General features: G+C 44.5%; 1 protein-coding gene across 2 annotated transcripts in view; it reads left to right on the top strand.

The window, feature by feature from the left end:
• Nucleotides 1-21,924, top strand: part of CSNK1G1 (casein kinase 1 gamma 1) — a 101,262-nt gene that overhangs the window by 1,369 nt on the left and 77,969 nt on the right. For both annotated transcript variants that reach the window (XM_053954771.1, XM_053954772.1), the window contains exon 2: nt 18,560-18,667. The gene's annotated coding sequence lies outside the window, so the exon portion shown is untranslated. The remainder of the gene's footprint in view (nt 1-18,559; nt 18,668-21,924) is intronic.

The following is a 21,924-nucleotide window of genomic DNA, read 5'->3' as shown; positions in this document are numbered from 1 at the left end:
TGCAAAATTCCTCAGTGCTTGCCAGTGGCTCAAGTTTTAGAAGTGCCACCTGGGTGGTGAAGTGTTACTGGTGAGAGAGTTTGGGTTTCATGACATTGCTGTTGTAGAGAGATGCACACACTGCATTGTGAATCTGGGTTCACACTGGAGCTCTTGGAGTCAGGGATGAGCTGGAGGTGCTGCCAATGATAAATATCAGCAGAAGTTCTTGTTCAGGGAAGGTGACTGCTGGCAAGGTGTGACCAGATAAGAAAAGAATTTAAATATCATGGTGTGTAATAAAATAAATCATTATTAGTAAAAAACCATGCAGATGTACTTAAGAAGAGTGGAGGATGAAGGTGAGAGGTGCCAGGGAAATCTCAGTTTCCATGTTAAAGTTCTGGCCGCTGGTGTAGCAGCACCCCGGCTCCACTGATATTCCAGCTTTTTGGCAAAAATCTTGCTGACTCCAGTGCAATTTTAGACTATTGGCCTGATAAAATCAGGGCTTTATGCTCACACCCTGCATAAGAACCTAAGCTTTTTTCAGATACAAGTGTTTCTTTAAACAGTTCCTGCCCTGAAATCACTTTTTCTGGACTGGGCTGGCGCATTTTGCATTCTTTAGGAGCTGTTGCGTGGTGGGGAAGAGGAGTCTTATCTGCCAACTGCTGGCCAAAAGTCCTCACAAGTTTGGGCTCCTTGCTGTGTTTTGTGCAAGTTCTGTTTTCTGGACGTGAGGGCTGGAAACTCACACCAGATTCTCACAATACATTTAACTAGGACATACCTGCCCGTGTTTATGCCAGAGTTGCTTCCTGTAAATCAGCTCTTCTTCCATTGGTGCTATTGAAAAGCTTGGCCCAGCTGTTGGCTCTGTATTTTCAAACCACAGTCACTCTTCTCCCTGTTCTCTGTTGCTCTCTTCCCTGCGTGTGTTTGCTGAGAGCTAATCCCTGAGGGAGCAGGGCAGGGAATAGCAGGGGAGGGCTCTCTGGGATGCTGTGCCATGCCATGGAGAAGTCCTTTGTGCTGATATTCTTCATGTCTGAGACAGGTTGATGGCTCATGGGCCATGGCAACAAGCTAATAACCTGTCTCTCTTTTTCCTTGGATTAAAGAGCTTTTTAGTTCATAGTAGTGTTTTTTGTGAAGTCTGAAGTGTGTGACCTTGCCTCATTCCAGCCCATCTATCATGCTCTTCCATAGGAGTTTTCATGCTGTTCCAGCTCTCTGTATTGGCAACAACTTGGTTTGCTGTGCTGGAGTCACCAATGGAAAATATTGTATATTATATAGCAGGTTCAGAACTCCACTCTGAGGGGAGTTGTGAGCTGGGCAAGATCCTAAGTCCACAGCCACTTGCTGCTTTCCCTGCCCTGACGCTGCTCCCTTTTCCAGCTCTTAGGAAGCAATCAGCCACTGTGCATTTTCAGGTTAACAGATGAAATCCTGTGTAATGCCTTAAAAAGTGCTACCAGATGAGACCAGGAATCCATCTGGCCTAGTATCCTGCTCACTGATAACCAGGAGCAGATGCTTGGGGAGGGGAGAACACAAACACAGCAGATCTAATCCAGAGAAATAGTGTTTTATTTTTCTCTCTCCAGCAGTTCATGACCTCCCTGAGCCAGGTGTTGAATTTAGGAACCTTCACACTTCTCTTCATGATATTCGTAATTTTAGGAAAATACTTTTTCCATTCCTGGTAGTCTCTTGGCTGAATTGTCCTCGTATATTTAGACCTTCTGTGGCTCTTCTTGTATTTCATGTCATTGCCAGCTCTGCTCCAGCCTCCTTGAGACAGGTAAGGCAGGAGGAGTGGGGCACAGGACAAGGGAGGACATTGACAGACATGCTGGGTTATATTTATGGTACAGATACCTTTTTAGAAGTATTTTATCCTATATTATTGTCTCTGTAATTACAAATGTTGTGCTTGTTCATTAGTGATCTTAAAACCATGGAGCCATGTTTTCGGTGGAATATTCTGCTGTAGTCCTGCTACCTAGGATTGGCATCAGTTCAGTCTGTCGTGTCTCTTGAAGCTGACGTTAGGGTGGCTGTTCCTGATGTGCTGCTCTGTGAATTGTATCACCCACTCATATCACGAGATTTTACTGCAATTCCTTGGAGTCATTGCTCTTATTTACTTCTCATCCTGAATTATTCAGAGTACCAAATGTTGTCATCTTAGTAACACAGCTCTGTGTAAAGCAGAATCCTTTGGTGAGTCCTTGCTGCAGAATGGACCAGTGATATGTTCTTCCCCCTTCTTTACCAGTTATTTATGTACATGAAAGATTTTTCCTTTTATCCTGTAGTTTTTCTCTCCAGACAGTTTTGATGGATTCTGACATATAGTATTCTTGCTTTTTTCAATGGAGTGTATCAGCTGATTTTTCCCTTGTTGATGTGCTCTGTCCACTGCAAAAGGAAGAAGGAGAAGGGTAAAAAAGACAACAGCCCCCTGTCTCCTGAGACATGGCTTCATTTTGTACAATATAATTAGCCCTGGAGCAATTTAGGCTGGTCTTTAGGCCAGCTCTGGTTTGCCCAGCATAGCTGCCTGGCCTGGGGTTGTCCAGACTCTGCTGAATCACTCTGTGAAAGCTGGACCAAGAGACTTTCGGGTACCAGCTTTAACCAAGGGCATTTCCCCATCTCCTCCTGTATGGCTTTGGGGTAAAGTGAGGCTGTTGCTGTCACCTCATCTTTTGCCACCAAAAGCCTGATTTCTGGGGTCAAGCAGGGAGAGAGGAGATGGCCAAGCTCAACAGAGTATGTATAAAACACAATTTTATTTTTTGGGAGATGTTGTCTGATGATTCATTAACACAATAATAGATCATGTGGCTTCTAACCTTTTTTCCCTTACTAAAAGCTTGTAAATTCAGATTTTGTTTCCTTCTTGGACATTTAGCCTTGCTGTACAGATGGGTTGGCTTTGATTGCTTGGTCAGATCACACTGTAGGGCTCACACCAATATTCCAACTGCCATTCAAGGTGAAGGCAGGCATTAATTTAGATTAGATGTTAAGATGAAATTCTTCTCTGTGAGGGTGGTGAGGCCCTGGCACAGGTGGCTCAGAGAAGCTGTGTCTGCCCCATCCCTGGAGTGTCCAAGGCCAGGCTGAACAGGATTTGGGGCGCCCTGGGATTGTAGAAAGTGTCACTGCCCATGGCAGGGGGTGGAACAGGAGGATCTTTAAGATCCCTTCCCATCCAAACATTCCATGGTTCTATGAGTTGCTGCTTCTCTCATCTCCACTTCTGGGGAGGAATCACTTTTTACTTTTAAGAACTTGGTCCTGGTGTCACAGACTGACCTGGCATTTGCTCTGGTGACATGGGGGGACACGGAGCCTGGTTAACGCTGTGTGTCCTGCTTCGGCAGCCCACTGGTGATGGTGTGACAGCTGCTGCTGCTGCTCCAGTGAGGCTCTGAGGCTCTGCTTTTCTGGTTTAAACTTGTAATTCTGATTTACAGGGGATTTCTTGTTGACACAAAAAGCTTGAGGTGCTCAAATGGTGGTGTCAGCTTAGCTCCTCTAAATGTTTGCTTACTCCTTGTGTCTTTTTAATGTCTAGTGGCTCCTCTGCTCTCCACTGTGTTTTAAATGAACTTACTATGTTCTCTTGCAAACCAGACATTTGAGTTCTTCCATCATACTTTTAGACTTGCAGCATTTGTGAAGAAACACTCCTGACCCTTGTTTTTGTCTTTCCATCTGACTTGCACTGTGTTGATTTTTTTTCCTAGTTGTGGATTTTCACATGGCTAATTCTTGTCCCATCTGTAGGAGTTCTTGAGGAGATGAGGCTCTTATGAATCACCTTCTTTCCCCCCAAAGATGCATCCTCCTCAAATATACTCTTCTCTGGATCTGCTGGCTTTCCTCTTCTGCAGTGTGAGAGGAACCTTTGATTTTGATTGCAGGGGCCACTGTCATGGTGCTGTTTTGATCCATTCAGTCCTTGTTCTTTTACAGGCTTTCAGTTGTCCCCAAACCTTCTCAGATCCTAATGAATCCAAGCCCAAGTGTGAAAGCCATTCTTTGAGATGCTGTCACACAACTCTTGCTCATTGCCTTCCTATTCTCGGCCTGAATTTTACCTCTGGACACTTCCCTCCTCTTTTGCTGGCTGTGCCCTTGCAGACAAGAGCCTGGAGTGCCAGGACAAGGGGGAATGGCTTCCCACTGCCAGAGGATGGGGTTATATGGGTTAGTGGGAAGAAATTCCTCCCTGTGAGGGTGGTAAGGCCCTGGCACAGGTTGCCCAGAGAAGCTGTGACTGCCACACCCGTGGAAGTGTCCAAGGCCAGGCTGGATGGGACTTGGAGCAACCTGGGATAGTGGAAGGTGCCCCTGCCCATGACAAGGGGATGGAATAGGATAGGCTTTAAGATCCGTCCAACCCAACCCATTCTGGGATTCTGTGAAGTGGTAACATCTCAGAATTTTTGTACCTACTTCATCTCTGTTCCACATTAACACCCTCCAGCCCCTGACCTTTGTTTTTCACTTGAGGGAGGAGATATTTGAATTCCTTGTTAAGTGGCCCATTTAATTTCTGGTTCATCAGACTCTTCCTACCTTTTAAATAATTCCCCTTTTCATAGAAATCGGCAAAAGCAACAATGAAACTCAATTGGGGTGAAATTACCATTTTCTCCTGGCTTTTGGTATGTTCTTCCTTCTTGTCAGATCCATTTGGAGCAACCCGTCTCCTGCATTGCATAGGTGTCTCTTACCTGTCTGAATCTTCTGGTTTGCTTTGCTCATCTTTGAGCAAATCTCTTCAGGAGAACAGCTTAATAGCCTGAGAAGTTGACAGTGATTCCACCCTCAAGATCAGCCTGACAATTTCTGTGTTGTGGAAGACAATTGAATAGCTTGGATTTGCTACTCTGAGCATTTAATGCAGGAATTGGGGATATTCACCAGGGAGATGGGAAAATTGTTTTCCTGTCTGCCTCTGCTCTCCTCATTTTTTTTTTTTCCTTCTTCTTACAGTTATATTATGACATTCCTTTAGGCTGGGAATATTGCGGCTGTTTACAAAGATGTGAAGGTTTTTCTGCAGTCCCAAATCTTTTTCCTGAGGTTATCGTGTCTCTGTAACTCTCTTAGATGAGTTGGCCACGTTGTGTGGGGTGCATTAGAGGAGACCACATCATTTATTGAATATCCTGAGTAGCTGCTGTCCTATATACATGTTTTAATGTCTAGTGATAAAGCCTTGGGAGTTCATGCAGTTTGTGTTGAGGTTAAAAAAACTCTGAAATACCTGCTTCCTATATAGCTACTCCTTTTTCCCAGCCCACAAGGAATTGCTGTACATCAGTGCCAGAGGTAGTTACATCGAGTTGTAGGAGAAACCTATTTGAACTCTGTGAAACCAACCTGTCTGACATGTTTCCTGGAGCTATTTATTTTATGTTAGAAAAGATGGTCTCTTCCATCTTGCTGATTTGCTGCGGAGCTCAGTTCATAATTTAACCCCTGCCATGCCCTGGGCTGATTCTCCAGTGTGGGCAGCAGGACAGGGGCGAGGGGGGATTCTGTCCCTCTGCCCTGCTCAGGTGAGACTCCACCTGCAGAGGTGCCTCCAGCTCTGGGATCCAACATCAGAAGGATGTGGAGCTGCTGGAGCCAGTCCAGAGGAGACCAAGGGCTTCAAGGGCTGGAGTCCTTCTGCTCTGGAGCCAAGCTGGGAGAGCTGGGGGTGTTCATCAGGAGAAGGCTCCAGGGAGACCTCAGAGCCCCTTCCAGTGCCTAAAGAGGCTCCAGGAGAGCTGAAGAGGGAGTTGGGACAAGAGCCTGGAGTGCCAGGACAAGGCAGAATGGTTTCTCACTGCCAGAGGGCAGGGTTAGCTTTGATATTGGGAAGAAGTTCTTTTCTGTGAGGGTGGTGAGGCCCTGGCACAGGTAATATCTTCTTTGTAGAAATAAGCAAAACTTAGTGTTCCTTTGTTTTGCACATTCATTTCTGAGTTACAAGTCAGAGGATAGATTCAGATCATTTCAGCTGTCATCCTTCACATTAATGGAGGGCTCACAACACGGGAAACTAACACAAGAAATCTGTCTAATCTTATGCTCAGCAAGGAGGGGTACATAAATTGATTCATTGACTTGTTCAGGTTGGCATCACCTTTGAGATCATCGAGCCCAGCCATTAATGTTATTTCTTATGTCTAAAATTCTTTAGGTGGGTTTTGGAAGAGTAGCAGTTTGAAGTCTCTCAGACTTGCTGGATCTCCAAGCTTTCATTCCTCATCACTCAAAATTCCTTCCGGATCTGATTGCTGTTTATTTGGGTCTATTACAACAAATGAGAGGAAGTTGTCTAAAATACAGCTTTAATATTGTTCATCGAAGATGTCAGTTCTGACAAGTGTAGTGGAAGAGTTTGACTATTCCCAAGGTTGGAACAAGCTGCTTTGTTGTGCAGCAATCCCATCTTGGCTGTCCTTAGTTACCTTGTAACTGTCTCCCTTTGTAATGCACAAGGCCAGTTTAGTTTCTGCAGCTTATTTTTATTTCCTAGATCTTAAAACAACAAGTTTCAATGAGCAAATGAAACTTAAGAACCTTTAACATCTTATTTTAATGAAGCAGAGGCCACATGCTTTGTGGTTGTCTCTTTTCAAGTCCGGGTTAGACTTCAAAGGTCTCGCCTTTAGGAGTTTCATGCCGACTCATTCTTGCTGTCGCTTTTTGGCAGGTCACAGCACTCTGGTTTGTGCTGGGGGAAGGGACTGGGGCAGCACGGGCTTTAAGTAACTTCTTAGATGGAAATAAACACTTCCAAAATACCTGCTGTGTGTCATTCCTCCAGGTAGTGAGGTTCTTGAAAGTGTTCAAGGCCATGTTGGATGGGGCTTGGAGCAACCTAATCTAGGGAAGGTGTCCCTGCCCATGGCAGGAGGTAGAACAAGGTGGTCTTTAGTGTCCATTCCAACTCAAATCAGTCTATGATTTTATGATTCTTCCCCACCCTGAATAATTTTCATTCCCTGGTTGCTCTCTTGTTTTTCTAGCCACGGCCTACCTCAGCTGGCTTACCTTCAGTGCTGGGTTGGATGCTTTGAAGGCCCTTGGGTTCTCCAAATGATCATCTTGCAGCTGACATCAGGCCTGTAGCCACTTTGGCATCTGATACTGCTTCCCAGCTCTCCTCTCTTTGGAAAGGTTTTGACCAGTTTCCCATTCTGAAGCAGCTCTGTGCAGTGTTGGCAGCGCTGAGGCTTCAGTTTGACTTGTGATAGATGCAATCCCAGTGTGGTAAATCATCTCTGGGGGGAATATCTCTGCTCAGATCCCTGGTATTCTGTGATTAAAATCCAAAACTGGTATTAGGCTCCAACACAATTCACAGCTCTTTGGTTTTGTGTGGATTTGCTGGGTGCAGTGCTGGTGCTTGGTGGTTTTTATCCCTTCTAAATATTAGGAATTACTGGGCATGCCAGAATGCTTTTGCCTGTCATGATCCATGACTGGCAGCGGAATGTTTTGGAGCCACTTGTTCTGTTCTTCCTGGTGCTTTGACTTTAAGGAGACAATGTGATTGAAGATAGGAGTTTGGGGGGAACTTGGTTGCTGTGGTGATAGCTACAGGTTTTGGATGGGGACCTGGGGGTCATGGCATCCTCCTGGCTGGGGCCTCTGCAAGGACAGGTTTGGTAAGAGCAGTGATGTGCAGGGTGACTGTTGGATGTTCAGGCAGCCTTCTGTGACACCATCTGTTTGCAGAGGTATTAAGGGATGGAGTGTGACTTCCAGATGCCTTTTGGACCATATACACTCAACATGTAATGTGAGAAACCTTGTGCCTGGTTGGACTTGGTGCAGTCATCTTAGTAATCTGGCTTTGCATGCTTGTGCTAGTGCTTCTGTTTGAGTTTCTGGCATGAAAATAGGTTCTTGAGCATCTCTGAAGGCCTGTAGGGCTGAGGCAGATAGTTCAGAAATTCCACAGTGGTGTCTTGAAACCAGATTCTTTAACTTGTTTTTTCCTACAGATGGAGTCTTGCAGTGATCCTGGTTATCAAACCTCAGTTGACTGCTGTGGTCCTTCCATGGGCTTGTGGCTGATACTGATCCTAAGACCTAACACAGTTGAAGAAGCTGAGTCACCTCTGCCTCTTTGGCTTGGAAAATTATTAAATGTTTGACAAAAGTGTTGGCTAATACACTTTTTGGTAAACTGTGGCTTGTCTTCACAAACTGTTCAATCAGCCTCTGCTAACATTTCCAGAAGCTTGGAATAATCCCTGAGTTCTTGTCTATCCGCTCTCGTGTAGCTGTTAGAACTGTAGTGTGAGGTGAGGTAGAGGAGGAAATGTGCTTGCTATGGAGGTGTTCTGAAATATATTTGCACTGAAACCCCATCTGTTAAATCTTCTTGAGCTCCTCCTGCTCACTCTGAATGTAGCAGTTTCAAGCAAACCAGCCCTAACAGGATCACAGTGTCCCAGTGCCGAGTTTGTGGGGTACTCAGAGACAGCTCCTCTTTGATGGATTGGGCTCCCCATTAATAGCTTCAAGATCATTTGCAATTAAATGGAGTTAAGTCTTCCATGGGATTTACCCTAGGAACAGTGCTCCACACCAGTATCCGAGCTTCCCATAACTAACAGACTTGCCTGAGGCACAGGTGGCTAAATTTAGTCTTCCAGCGAGCTTGGTATGACCTTGTGCTGCAAGGACTTTCTACTTGTATCTCTCTCAACACGTAAACACTGTTTTTGTGTGGTGGATGGAGCTTTGAGGCTCAAGGATGCCAAACAGCTTTTTGTGTTTGTCATTGGCCAACGCTTCCAGTGTGGCTGTTGGCAGGAATTAAATCTGGATGTGAATACAGTGCAAAAGGTTCACGAGTGATCTACTGGTACAAAGCCATCCTCACCAGTGGGTAGTAAGGCTTCAAAGGAGACAGACACAATGTGGTGTGTAGAGCAGATTACTTGGTAACAGACATTTCTAATTGACAGCTACGCTGAAGATTAGGGCTTGAAAGCTGAAGTTGAATCAAAGCAGCTTCATACAGGTGCAATTTCCTAACTGGGAAATGTAATGTTTACCTTCAAGGTAACATGAAGCTTATCTGTGTAAAATAGCACTTTACTTCAGCTTCTGGGAGAAGTTTGTAGTATGTGTGAGATGGTGCACAGAGGTGGCCAGTTCTGGCATGTGCCTCCTTATGTGGGTTTGCCTCCTTGTGTGAAGTGAGATTTATCCTCCATGTTCAACTTTAGCAACTTCTTGTTGAAGCTGTTTCTAATTAAATATGTAGTTCAACCTACGAGCATAATGAAGATGCCTTCAATATGTACTCAGGAGTACTCAGAGTACTTCCAGAGCTCTTCTGCCATCCTCCAAAAATGCCAGACTCCTCTGAAGTTGGCAGCACGCTGCCAGCTGAATGGGAAAAGTTGCTGGGTACTCAAACAGGATTTTTGGGTGTCTGCCATGCTGTTCAGGAACACGCTGAGTGGTGTGGGGTTTTTTGCCTTGTGAAAGAAATCCTTTTGCAGGTGAGTGGCAAAACCCTTTTGGTTGGCATGGGCAAGGCTTGGAGCTGCTGGGATTCATCTCCCTGGCATTGACTCCGTTGTTGTTGACACACTGGTTTCTTGCTTGCTACAGATAGTACACATTGTTTTATTCTTTGGAAGGCTGAAATATTAATCTGATTAAGGATTAGGGTCGTTGAATAATATCCTGAGTAAATTGCAGTGGGTGAGTGTGTGACTACTCCTATTGTGTTGTGCATTTCTGGTCATTGCATCTTCACCATGGTTGGAATACATAATGGAGAGAGAAATTGGAGTTGAAGGTGAATGAGAAGCTGCCTATCCCGGGCAGTGTAAAATGCCTGAGACTTTTGGGATTGGGAGGATTTCTTTAAAAGGCAGGCAGCAGACTTCGGAATGTTGCTCTGGGGCTGTGTAGAAGCTGTTGGTTTAGGAAGTTGGGCAAACAGAAAAAGTGGTGGGACAAACCCAGGATCAGCATGTCCATAAAATGAATGTTGGTAGGACTGGGCAGTTGTGTCCAGGCCAACATCTGTAATCCAGCAGTGACAGATCCTGGAGCAGACTGCAGAAGTTTGCTGCTCCCTGGATCATCTGCAATTGTCGTGGATAGAATTGACAAAAGTGTTCTCCTACTATTAATTCCACCTTTTTGAACCTCCTGCCTTTCCAGAACCCTGGGGTAGCATGAAGAGGTGGTATTTCTGAAGAGCTCTGGAGGATGCCTTAGGGATTCTTACAGGAGGGGAAATCTCCAGCTGTTTCCAGGATACTGTCCATATCTGCAGGCCTCCCATGCTGTGCTGTTCAAAGATTTGCTATAGAATGTACTGAGGCTTATGAGTAAAAGCATTCCAGGGAGGATAGGTAGAAATGGAAAGGAGGGAAATGAAATTGGAAATTAGGGATGAAGAAAGGAGTTGAACATAAAGTTCTTGGTCCCTTTAAAAGGGAAAAATTATTGAAATTCCACCTTTTTATGCAGAAAGTGGGAGGAGGTGATCATAATGCCTTTCTTCAGCTTTCCCAGTGTGGGATCCAGCAGGCAGCTGGGCTGGCAATCAGCTGATAGCCCAGAATGGGGCAGGGACAGCCAAGAGTGAAGCAGCACAAGTTAATGTCCTAGTCCTACTCTGTGTCATACTAATTACATGTATATGTGTGTATATATATATAGGGGTGATCCCAGTATGTCCCTTGTGTTCATGTTGTGGCTGACCAACTGTGGGTTGCTTTTTTAGCTTCCTAATCTGTGCCTGCTAAAAATCTATTTTTAATCAGACATTGACCAATTAAACTAGTAATTTTAAACATGAATGAGGAGCCATTAATGTAGTTTCATACCTAAACACGAAACTTGGTGTTTCAATACTTTCCCTGGGATTGAAACATCCTATTGTGGAATGTTCACCAATTGAAGTATTTTCTGTTACCTCTGCAGAGGTACCTGCTGTGCTCAAAAGGGGAGATTTTGTCCTGCCTTTCCCATATACTGCTTGTCAAAACTGTTCCTGAACTGCCCTGAGTTTCTAACCTGGCACAGAGTTCTCCAGGTATTGTTGGGTTGGTTTTCTCCTGTTGCTGTAATGAGTTAGACTTGCTCAGCAGTGGGTGTGATAAGGGGAGAAACCACCAGGGGTTTCTGCAGCTCTTTGGTTGCTCCAGGGTACAGAGAGCACGTGTGGGTTTTCCTTCAGAGGTGCTGTTTTGTCCTGATGTCAGTTCTAGGCTGCAGGCATCTCCCCAGCATTTGGGGCACATCTGGATTGTTGTGGGGTTCACACATGGAGGAGGAGAACCAGGAGGGAGAACCAGAAGCAGCAAAACCCTGAAGTTTCCGAAAAACTTGAGGAGCAGCAGCAGAAGCCCTGAGTAATGGAGACTACTCCGCTTAATTTAGTGTTGCTCCCTCTCTTTAGAGAGCCATGGTGTCACCTGAGCATGTGATGAGCTCTTCGAGTAAGGAAACAGGATCTTAAATATCTGCATTTGGGTTACTGGCTTGTGCTTAGGTCTGAAGAGGTGTATGAGCTGAGCTGGCTGTTTGAAAGAACACTACAGTAAATCAAGAGTCTGTTAATGATTGAGTAATCCCATATAGTAAGGAGGGAATGTGGAGCAAATCATCATTGCTGTGCAGGTTGGGAGCAGCGAGTGCTCCAGCAGCTCTTGTATCCTTTCTTCAAAAGAATGTGAAGAACTGAAGCAGCTCATCTTCAGATGTGAATCAAAGGGATCTTGCAAGTAAACTCCTTAGACTTGAGGGGATTTTTTTTTAATTTTATTTTTATTATTATTATTTAAAGTATTACTGCATGATGGTCGGGGTTGAGATTGACACCTGGAGTGTGAACTCGGCCATGTCTGACAGCAAATGCCATTTAGCATGACTTTAAACTTAGGAGGGCTTTATCCCTCTTCCCAGAGGCGCTGGGAGTGGCAACACTTCTTCTGCAGATAATAGAAGGCTATTAACTGTGTGATTCATGTAACCCATAAAGGGATCCTTGGAAAAGAAGAAAATAATAGTAATACAAAGTATGAGCAAAGTGCAGTGTGATAATGGTAATAGAGAGTGTGTGAGCTGCAAACTGTGCTTCAGAGGGTGGTATAAGGTGAGTGAGTGCTGTGTAGAGGCACTTGGGGCAGATCGGGATCAGTCTTCCTCAAAGCCTTTTTCCATAAGATAATGAGAGTTCAAAATCCCACTTTTAAATATTTTTCATAACTTCATGTTTAGTCAAGGTGGATGCTCTGTATTGACCCTTCTCCGTGAACTCAGGGCACTCAGACCCTTACTGGGTACTGTCATGGGGTATCCTCTGCTCTTGTTGCAGGGGAAGCCAAAAGGGAAAAACTCCATTTCTTTGCAATAAAAAAAAGAGTAAAAAGCAGATGTTTCATATTAAGATATGTGGTTGTATTATCCTGAGCCACACACTCTCCTTCTTCCAGACCACTGTTCCTTGCACAGTATCTGCAGCTGCTGCAGGCGGAAAAGGTTAAATCATCTCAAAGTGAAAAGTAAAATACTCCTTGGGTGGCTTCCCCTGTTTGAGTTTCAGGCTCTGGAAGCTGTACCAGGCAGGTCAGGGTTTGGGAGCAGAGGCTCTTGTTGAAAGGATAAATAAGAGTTCTCTTCATGAGCTTCCTCAGCTGAGCTGTCACATCTCTGTGCTCCCAGGCTGAGGTGTCACCAAACCACATCATATGGAATGATTGCTGCTGGAAGCACGCAGTGCTGCTCCATGCTGGCAGTACCTCAGGTGTAGTCAGGGAAAACATATAAAAAAATTTAATTTAGGAAAAGCAGGCCTCTGTTCCTGATGAGATAAAAGATTTAAAGAATCTCATTCCCCAATATTCCTGTATTGCAAGTAGACTCTACCGGAAGCTGCCTTCGTGTTTTCTCTGAATTTTTTATTCTTATATTATTTGAGACACTGTTCTGTTCCCTTTGATCACAAAGATTGGTTAGCATCAGTTTTTTCTCTGAATTTTTTATTCTTATATTATTTGAGGCACTGTTCTGTTCCCTTTGATCATAAAGATTGGTTAGCATCAGTTTTGAAGCCTTCAATATTTTGCTGAAGTATTTAATGAAGTGTAGGCCCCTGTTATGTGTTAGGGACAGGCAGCTTACCTGGAATATCAAACCTTCATGTGTTGGGATTGCATTGGGCAAGGCATTAGGACTAACTCAAAAAAATATTTGCTGTTTTCCTTTTGTAAATACAGAATTGAGAATTGATTTTTTTACCTTGGTGTGAGCTGATAAAGGCTGTTCTGAGCATTGCCCAAGTACAGTGTGGGATTAAGGCTGGCTGTCTTTTTCTTCAGCTGAGGAGGATGAATGTAGATATCAGCTTTGGGGTGTATTCAGGGAGGAATTTGCAAATTACGGAGTCCAAGCAGGAGCTTTGCTTCAAGTGCAGTCATGAAGGCATTAATCTTTCTGTCCATCTCTTCCTCAGGCATTGAATGTGTTTGGTTTTGGCAAAAAGGCAGCAAAATCTACTCAACAACGTATGACTTTTCCCCTTTTGACCCTGCTACATTCCATGTTTTGAGGGCAGACAGCCTTAATGTGTCATTGAGGTCCTTTCTGCTTCACTGCTACTCTGCTGGTTTTGATATCTGCTGATAATCAGCAGATGATGTCACTGATTTATTCACAGCAAAATGCTGTTTATTGAGTCTGTGCAGTCAAAGTTCACGTCTCTTCCTCTTCTGCCAAGAAGTGGTTATTTAGACCTGTCTGACACTCAAGGGTCAGCAGAGGGGTAAGTCAGGTCACAAAACCATCAGGGGTACATGTGTCAGGACAGTCCACTCCTGCTCCCATGAAGTCCAGAAAGGGTTAAATGGAGCTGACAGGAGATGAGTTCAGATGTTGTTCAGGTAGCCAGGGACCACTGTGGCTACAAAAACTTTGTGCAAGTCTGGAGAAGAGCTGGACACACTCACAAAGGCTTCACTGACTGTTCTTGATAGAACTGTAGAATGCCCTGAGTTGGAAGGGACCCACAAGGATCAGCAAAGTCCAGTTCCTCACCTTGCACAGGAAAACCTTAGCAATCATACCCAGAACACTCAGATGTCCAAACTGACTTGGGGAGCCCCAGAAATAGAAACCACTGGAGGTTGAAAAATGCATAGTGTTCTTACTCCCTTCCCTTCCCAAATATGTGCACGGGTGCTCTTCCAGACTGGAGGTGAAGCTAGCTGTGCCCTATTCTTTGGTTCACCTCTTTTGCCTCTTGGAGGATGTGACATGAGGTCTGAATTGGGTCCTCAAATCCAACTCCTGGTGCTGCACAGACATCCCAGGAATCCCACCCTATGCCTGAGAGTGCTGTCGAAAAGGACGTTGAGCTCTGGCAGCTTTGGGGCTGTGATTGTTCCCTGGGGAGCCTGTTCGGTGCCTGACCACCCTCTGGGGGAAGAACCTTTTCCTAATATCCAACTGAACCCTCCCCAGACACAGCTACAGCTTCATATATCTAAAGGTTTATGCTGAAACTGTCTGGCAGACTTGAGGTGTCCTGAAGAGGCTTTACCACACACCAGAAATAGTCTGTAGAGACCTTTTATTTTTCCATATGAGTGTGGAATGCTATGACTGAGAGTCTGCTCATGTGAACCCCCACTGATCCAGGACTGATGGGTTGCTTTTCAGATAAGTCATTTGTTTATGGAGAATTACACATCCTGGGCACTGCTAAGCTGGGATCCCATTGTCTGAGGTCAATGCAAGGGCTGGAGCATCATGTTGGTTCTTGAGGTTCCATTCCATCATCTAATGCTGGTGGGAGCCGTTGTACCTTTTCTGCTGTGCTTGATGGTGTGAACACTTTGGAGTAGGGCAGTGTCCATTAGGTTGGAATTTGAATATTGTTCTTGTGCTTTAATTTGGGAAGAGTAAAAACACCTTGAGCCTAAAGATGAGAAGCTTTTTCAAAGTGCTACCCAGAGTTTTGTGCTGCTAACTGGTAATAAAATAATAATGAGCTGAAGTACAAAAGATCCAAAATCTGTGTACCAGCTTCCTGAGAGAACTATGGAGAAGTAGATTTGTAGAGTCACTTTCCCTGCTGTGGCAGGAGCCATGTCCTCCTCGGGACCCAAAAAGTGGCTGTGCTGTACTCCCACCTTGGAAGCACTACGCCACAAAAGTCACTCCTCCTGGTTCAGGCTGGCAAGTATTTCTCTGGCCCCTGGAGGAGATGAAAGACCTGGTTGTGTACTCTAGGTAGCAAATGCTAGCTTTTCACACAATGCCCTCAAGGATGTTAGTTTTTACTCTGGAACGGAAACAAACTTGTCTGCTCCTTGCTTTGAAAAGTTAATGGAGAAAATAACCAGCAAGGCTTAAAGCTTCTGGTGCAGCCCTGTTCTCCCCACACTGACAGCTGGAAGAGTTTTTGGGGATCTTTGTGGCTTCTCCGGCCGGTGTGGTGGTGTTTCTGTGATTCTGTGATATTCAGATAATGGTTTAGGTTGAACGGGCCCTCAAAGTTCATCTCATTCTGACCCTACAGTGGGCAGGGACACCTTCCACTAGACCAGAGACCTGTCCAACCTGGCCTTGAATACTTCCAGGGATGGAGAGTCCACAGTCTCTCTGTTCCAATGCCTCACCTGGAAGAAGTAAATAACTTCTTCCTCAAGTGGCCTTTGAGGGCTGACCAACATGCTGCTTGTTGGCCATGTGCTGGGAAGAGACCACTTTGCTGTGTTCTGTTGACTCATGCAGAGGGTCTTGTCCTGAATACAGGTGTGTAGGACCCATGCCCAGCTCCACATCCGTGAATGCTTCATGTCCTCCTGCCTTTGGCACTCTGGAAAATAAGTAACTCTTCTTGCTGAAGTGCCTGGTACAAAGCAAAGCATCCTCATGGAAGGATCCTGCACGACTCCTGCATGGTTATAAAACATCAAGGCCTGTTCAGCTCCAGGTGTGTGTCTCTGGGTCTGAGGCCACTCTGCAGCCATCCATGCTAGGACATGTCACAGGAAATGGGCTCAGAGTCTGAAGATGCTAATTAAATGCAAAAAGGGATAATTATTTGTCAAGAGCTAGAAAGGGTCCCACTTGCCAGTCATAGTTTCAGACTTCCTCTTTCGTTGTCATTCTTCATTCTGCCTTATTCTTCCTTTCATCCAGGGATGTGGTCCCTGGATTCTCCATAACGTCAGGCTTTGGACATCAAGGCTGGATGGAAAGGGAGAGGCTGGAGCTTGTTACCATGATAAACTGGTGCTCTAACAGGGCTGTCCACATATTCTTACTTGCTAACTATTGCTTTCTGCTGCTGCCAGAGGTGTCTTTAGCTCCATGCCATGCTTGCTAAACAAGGTTCCTGGCTTCTTGACCACATTTAACATGGACAGGATTTCTGGGTGTATGGCCAGGGAAAAAGGATGGAGACCAAGCTCTGCTTTTTGAACCTGGGATTCTCTCAAGATGCTTGAGTCACACCTGTGTGAATGTGGGAGTCATGTTTGCTGTGCTTCATGTCAAAAGGTCTGTTAAAAAACGGTCTTGAATGAGGTGGGGATGGGTTTTGTCACTTGGCCTTGCCAGTGGGAAGTGGCAGAGTCTGACTGGCACGGGGATTTTCCCACGTTACACTTTGATCCTCTGTAACGTGCTGGTCATCTTGTTCTTTGAGCAGAACATGAATAATGCCTAACCCCTGGTTCAAACCTGAACCTTAGGATGACATGAGATGATTTATTTACCTTTATTCCTAAAGTGAATCATTGTACCATGGAGTGTATTATAAATAGAGTCTTCTGTTTCGCTTCCTTGTTTGGAGTCACCACCAAACACTGGGATTGGTATAAGGAAACTGAGTAAGTTTCTGGCCAATGAACCCATCTGGAATTTTTCTGCACAGCTTTTAGTTTTCTTTCTAAGTTTAAGTAGGGCCTATTCCAAGTGACAAGACAGCAGAGCTGAAAGGGTGCTCAGCATTTAAATATATGGGCTGTCATTTTAATGGGATGCTCCAGTTTTTTGCCCAGGAGTGGATGACAAGTGACTAAATAAAGATGCAATCTCTGTTTTCCTTTGAATAGGTGCGTGTGTTTTCCCTTTCTTTTAGGTCTTGTTTTGGTACAAGTTTGGCTGGTTCTTCCTTGCTGTAGCCTCCAACCTGGTCAAATAACTTGGAATTACTGTAGTATCAAGTAGAACAAAGTTGGCCTTAAATGCTTTACAGTAAATTTTATATTGAGGCCTACATTCAGCTCACTAATACCTTTTCATTTGAGAGGAGTGAGTGTCACTGCTTGTACACTGGAGTAGTGGTATGTGTTCCTCATGCTGGTGGTTGGCTTCATTCCGAAGCTGGATAATTGTAGAGCAGGATTAATTAATGATAGCTGTTGGGAGCTCGTGAGGACTTTCAAAGTCTGCTACAACTCCACTGAGCAATCCTCCAGGCTTCTGGAGGACAGAAACCATGAACAATGTCAGAAGAGCATGGGTGTGACTTGGACTGGACTGACCACAAGCTCCTGAAAGGACAGGGCAGAGATGGACACCAAATTCCCGCATGCTTCAGTCAAAGTGGTGTCACTCAGCAGCACAGCCACAGTGGCTTTGGTCTGTCTTGCACTTCATGTTGGAAAAAGCAGAAACACCCTCTGTTTTAAGATATTAATATGGACCTTTACTGTTACCTTGCTGTAATAGTTGGAAAAATAAGGATAAAACTGCTGACTTAACTTGGAATACCCATTGGGGAGCTGGTTGCTTGTAGCCTGTATAAAGGAATCTCTCATGATGTTTCAGAAGAATCTTCTTTAGATGACAGAGCTTCTCAGAACTTAAAGTTGCTTTTTAAAATTTTCATTTTTGTAAGAACTATCCATGTGTTTTCTTTCAAAGAGTGTTACATGCCCAAGTTTTGAGTGCAGAACAGAACAAGCTGTCTCTGGTTGCTCTGGGCAGAGTTACCCAGAAATACTTCCATTTCGGTTTGACTTCCACACATCTTACAGTGCACTCCCCTTCAGAAATTGCTGTTTGGACCCTATGCTCTGGAAGGTGTTTTTTAAGGAAGAAAGTCACAAACAAAAAAAAACCCTTGTGCTTCCTTCTGACCGAAGTGCCTGGAGCGTGGCAGGAGATGGAGTCAGCCCAGGCACACTGCGTCAAGGGAGTTCAGGTTTGGGAACTTGTTTCCCAAGGTGGGGAAACGCAGTTTACCAAAAACCAAACCTCCAATTACTGAAGAGACAGAAAGATGTATTTTTTAAGAACACACTGTCTTCTGAACTGAAGTTCACACTGTTTATTGCATGGAAAGCTATGAGTTTGCCCTGACATAGGGTAAGGAGAATGATTTTCCTATGAGCAGTGGGGTTTGGCTCTGTTTCATCCTCAGTACTTGGATGCTGCCATATCCAGCTGAAACCAAATAATGCCTTTTTTGTTTTTAAGCAGAATACAGTAAGATTGGAAGTTGCTGGTGTAAACTGTTGCATGGAGACTTCCTAAAATGTGTTTTCCTCCTTACCAGGTTCGGAACAGATATGAGTGCCTGGCTGCTCTGCTGCTCCCGTGGCCCGGCACTCCCTGCCCTGTGATTTTGGATAACAAGCCTAAGAAGTGAATTACACATCAGCTGGTGAGTGTCACATGCCTTTGATGTTCTGGAGTGTCTTAGCTTGGAGCTCAAATATTCCTTCCTAAAAAGCCCAAACTTACCTCTATTTGATAAGAGGTACCTCCATTGTGGAAACAGGGAGAACTGAGGCTCTTCAACCTGGAGAAGGGAAGGTTACATGGACACTTCAGAGAACCTTCCAGGATCTGAAGGGGCTACGGGGAAGCTGGAGAGGGACTTTTCATCCAGAACAAGACAAGGGAGAATGACTTCAACCTAAAATAGGGGAAATTTAGGTTAAATACAAGTAAAAAATCCTTCTCTGTGAGAGTGGTGAGACCCTGGCACAGGTTGCCCAGAGCAGCTGTGGCTGCCCCATCCCTGGAAGTGTCCAAGACCAGGACAGGGCTTGGAGCAGCCTGGGCTAATAGAAGGTGTCCCTGCTCATGTCAGGGGGTGGAACAATGTGATCTTTAAGGTCACATCCAACCCAAACCATTCTGTGATTCTTTGATTCTCTATATAAGGCAAGACACTAAAAATTCTGTTTCTTACCTGGATTAACAATAAAATACCTGCCAAGCCTATGGAAGGATGCTTAGAGACCCAAATGTAAGTTGTTCAATTCTTATTCCTTATTTCCATTTTGATTTTTTCCCCCCCCTCTCAGTTTTGCCAGCATTTTTCATCTGAAGTAACTTATCTGGGAACTTACATCCCTGATTTCCTTTCCCTGGTGTTATTTTTAGAAAGACACGTGTAGAGCTGAGAAGTAGGTAGCTGCAGTGTTGCTTGCCAGTGACTAACAAGGAAATTGGGCAGGATTAAAGGCAGGGAGAGTTCAGAGTGTCTTGTGGTGAACTTGGAGCAGAGTTGTTGTGTTGTAAGTGTGTTTGTGTGACAAATAAAATAAGGGCCAGGTTATCTAATCTGTAACAGATCACCTACGGAATGAGCAGAAAACTCAAAACTTGGGAAAATTTTTCTCTCCAGAAATCAAATTGAATAGTATTTGTAGGTAAGAGTGTTGGACTGATTCCAGTGGGGGTAGATCCCTTGATTTCATGAAAATAAACCAGTGAGTGTTCTGGTTTGATGAGGGTGGTGACCTTTAGGGAGTGCAAGTCCCTGCTTAGCACAAGGGGTTTTTGGGGTGTACATAAAGGCTGAAACTGGCACCAGAGTTCCCTTTCTGGACTTCTGAAAAAGCATTTATGTAGTGATAAACTTTTTTTTTCTGTGCAGACTAAGTGATCCTGATTAAGTCATTGGGATGTTTTGTTTAGGGCCATAATTGTGCAGCATCCTTTGGGAATGTTGTTTCTATTTTCGGCCAAAGTGATGCAACAAAAAAATTTCTTTTAAAATTGTAATTTCCATTTAGAATTTTCTCTGTAGAAAGTTTCATGAGCTCTTGCCTTTTGGTAATTTCAGCTGGGTGCGGGGGGACACAGTGGATGGGCCACAGTTTCATCCTCTCAGCAGCTTCCAGCCTGGAGGAGAAATCTGGTTCCAATTTTACTTGATATTGTATCTCAAATTATTTTTGCAGCTTCATTCCCTAAAACCAATTTGTCTATTTTTGGTGACAGCAGTAGGAGTGTCATTAATTGTTGAAAAGTGTTTAGTTTGAGCAGTTCAGGCTGATGCAGTACTGTGCTTTAATATCTTCTGTGAGCCCAGCAGAGGCTGTGTCATCTGCCTGGGCCTTCTTTCACTTTTTTTTTTTTTTCCCCTCAAAGAGAAGCTCCTGTGGTCTAAAGCTTTGCTGTTGTGATATTGTGGAGGGTTTCTTTTGGAGCTGAAGTCACTGGCTTGTTTTTCTGTGTCCTGCCTATGAGATGTCTGGAATCTTAGGAAGGTTTTTTGCCTCAGATATGCCTATTTCCCAAGGTTTGCATTCCTAGCATGCTTTTTCACTTGGGTGAAGCTTGTTTTCTTTTCCTGCCTTCTTTAATCTTTCTATATATTTTAATTTAATATTTGAAGATGTGCTGGTTTTCCCATTCTGTGACTTCCACAGGTGCTGCTGTGAGCCAGCACTCTGCCTCATGCCATCACTTGTCTGTGTGTGTCCTCACCTGTGTGTTCCCTGCCTCAGTTTCCCCAAGGTGCACTGGCCTGACTTCTTCCCAGCCCCAGTGAAAACAGTGCCAGATGCTTCCCTCCCTCATTTGTGCTGCAGAACCAGACTTTATCCATGTGAGTGAGGAGCTGGCTCTTGGCACTGCTGTAGTGACCTCAGTGTGCTCAGTCAGCCACATCCGGCTTGAGGAATTTGGCCTTAGGTGCAATTTTTTTTTCCCTGGATGGCATAAATGAACAAGAGCAACAGCAGCTGCAGCCTCAAGGTGATGTCCAAAACCAGGGAGACAGCTGTGAGACCATAGGTGCCTCCTCTGTACCCTGCTTGCATCCTGAGAGCAGCCCTGGTAATGTGAGGAAGCCTAAATTTCTTTTTGTACATGGAGCTTTCTAGTTGTATTAGTCATCCATCAGGCTTCTGGATTATTTAAGTGCTTAAGCACTCCTCAAAAAACAGCAATATCTATTTGTAGAAAGGTACATCATGTGAAGTGCAATTCCAGTATATTAGAGCTGCCTGCTGGAGATGTTCTTGGGAATTTTGCCCTTCCAGTTTTGGGACTTAAGGAGCTGGAGAGCCCCCATCAAAGTTCTGAAATCTTAAAGGCTTCTGGTTGGTCTTGTGAATGTGTATTGTGATACATTAGAGCTCCTCCCAACTTCTCCCATGAAATCACTCCTCCTGTTCAACCCAGTGCAGCCTCAGCTGGTCAATGTTGGTCTTCAGACACTGAGAAAACCTGACGAGAAGGTGATCTGTAGCATTAAGGGGAAATATTCTTCCATTAGGCATAGGAGAACTGACTCAAACAGTGAAAGACAAAACCCTCTTCTCTAACTCTTGAACTTGTTCTGTCTTGAACTGAGTCTGAAAGTGCCTAAAGCTGAAATGGTCCATTTTTAAGCTGTAATTCATCTGTCTATGCTGTTGGCAAAAAATCTTTAGGACAGTTGCTAGCTAGAAAGTTAATTCCAGTACTGCACGATTATATCCTCATAAACTTAGAGAAAACTCAAATCTTCATGGGTTTTGTGAGTTGACTTCATTGAATTCTAACCCAGAAATTAAACATGAGGTTTCATGTAAGGTTTTAAGATTCACAGACTGGCAAAACACTTGTCCTTGCTTATGCAGTCTGGCTTTTATGTAACTCAGTATTTTTGCTCAAATGTTGCAGATAGTCAGTTTCCTC

This window comes from Vidua chalybeata, chromosome 13 (assembly GCF_026979565.1).
Source record: "Vidua chalybeata isolate OUT-0048 chromosome 13, bVidCha1 merged haplotype, whole genome shotgun sequence".
NCBI lineage: Eukaryota > Metazoa > Chordata > Aves > Passeriformes > Viduidae > Vidua > Vidua chalybeata.
This window is presented reverse-complemented; position numbering and strand designations above follow the sequence as displayed.